We start from the raw sequence: 2,188 nt of genomic DNA on the forward strand, positions 1-2,188 counted from the left end.
ACAGTAAAAAGCACCATTTTATAATTGAGTTTTGACAAATTATATGAGTTTGGTACCTTTTCCCCCCTCTTCCTAACAGAATGAGAACTTTCCTGTGCTACCAAATATTTTGGGAAAACATGACTTTTAATTGACTCTATAATACATGGTAAGTAAGGATGTGCCAGTTTAATTAGTTCTTCTATTGTGGGACATCTATGCTGTTCCCGTTTTTTCACAAGTGTAAATAATGCTTCAAGGAACTCTTTTGGACACAAATGTTTCATTTTTCAGACAATAGTTTTCCAAACGTGTTATTACTGAGGCAGGCAAGAACAAACATCCATTACTGTAGGAAAAAAAAGTTAATGAATTAAAAAAATTTGCTATGTGGGAATTCCCTGGTGGTCCAGTGGTTAGGACTCTGCACTCTCACTGCCGAGGGCCTGGGTTCAATCACTGGTTGGAGAACTAAGATCCCGTAAGCCGCGAGGCACAGCCAAAAAACAAACGCAGATTTGCTACGTGTTTGGGTTTCAGGAAAAATGGCCAGAAATCATTTAAAAAAATTCCACTGCAGGAGGAAGAGAGGGATGCAATGTATCCAAAACAAAAAGGCTTAGAAAACTTATTGTATCACTTATCAACTAATTTTTGAATCCCTTATTTTCTCAATAGCCATTCTTTAGTAATTTATAGTTGATGTAATATGTATTTATCTAAGCAATGTTGCATATGTGTAAGGAATAACTACATTCTATAAAGGGTTTAAATGTGTATAACCACGAAGTTTATTAGCACTAAAATTTTTATCTCCTAGAATGTCAGTGGCTTAAGGAATGAAGAGGCAAGGACTGAATTCACTTGGAGTCTTTTCAGTTAGCAAGTGCATTACTGCTCAGGAGAGAACTTCTAGTTTTGAGAGGGAAACATTTCTGGTTTTTTCCTTTCCAAAGAAGGTTTATATGCTTTTGTCCCACCATTTATTTTGTAAACAAATGCATACATACCCGACAGGGATTTCACCTTTGACTTGTAACCTGCTTTCTTCACTCAGCAATGTCCTAAATACCTTTTCATGTCAATAAATAATATGCATGATCATTCTTAATGAGCATCTGGTATTCCTCATTGTACCATAATTTGTTTAAACTAATTGTTTTGCCAGATGTCTCTTGTTGGACATTTAGTTTACTTTCAATTTTATTATTACAGAAACTTTAATAGGCATATTTGTATGTGGCTTTTTTTTTGCAATAATTACAGATTTACATGTAGTTGTGAGAAATAATACGAGATCCCTTGTACACTTTGCCTACTTTCCCCCAATGGTAGCATTTTGTAAAATTATGTTGTAACCAGGATACTGGTATCTTTTGTTACTTGAACTTGCATTTGTGTGTATTTACATAGCTTTTTGCACATGTCCAATTCTCCTGAACTAAATTTCTTAAAGTGAGAATTGCTGGGACAAAGAGTTTGACTTTTTCGTCCAGGTTCTAGTGAAAGGGCTCATTTTCCATATCTTTGTCAACACCACCCTTGGGGATATGTTTAGGATATCCCTCTGTAACTCAAGACTACTTTTCTTCTAGTACTTCTTTAGTTTTCTTTTTGATATTCAGTCTATTTGAGGGACTTCCCTGGCAGAGTGGTTAAGACTCCAATGCTCCCAATGCAGGGGGCACGGGTTCTATCCCTGGTTGGGGAACTAAGATCCCACGTGCCACATGGTGTCACCAAAATTTTTAAAAAAAGTCTGTTTGAACTTAACTTTCTGGTAAGATGGGAGGAAGGGGTTAGATTTTTCTAAATTTTTTTCTCCTAAATGATTAGCCAGTTGCCCCATTATAACTTATTGATATCATCAAGCAGTTGACTAGTTTATCAAAATATTGTTAAAGTAGGGAATCATTTAAAAAAAAAGTTTATATTTAAAGTTATTTATTGATGTAGGGCCAATGCCTTTTGAGTGTGGAAGAGATGAATTTAGCACCCACGTTTAAAAATCTCAGGAATAAACCTGGTTGGCCCCAGTTAGGTCATGGTGCCTCTCTCTCAGAACTATCACTATGGTCAGGAGCAGGCACATCAGAAAATGATCAGAATAGTTCTCAAAACTATTTTACAGTGAATAGTGAAGAAGGATATATTTTAGACTAAGGAAGAGAGTGTAGTGCAGGGGGAAAAAATGGGCAAGAATCACGGG

This window comes from Mesoplodon mirus (genome assembly GCF_964341445.2).
Source record: "Mesoplodon mirus genome assembly, chromosome: 18".
NCBI classification, from domain to species: domain Eukaryota; kingdom Metazoa; phylum Chordata; class Mammalia; order Artiodactyla; family Ziphiidae; genus Mesoplodon; species Mesoplodon mirus.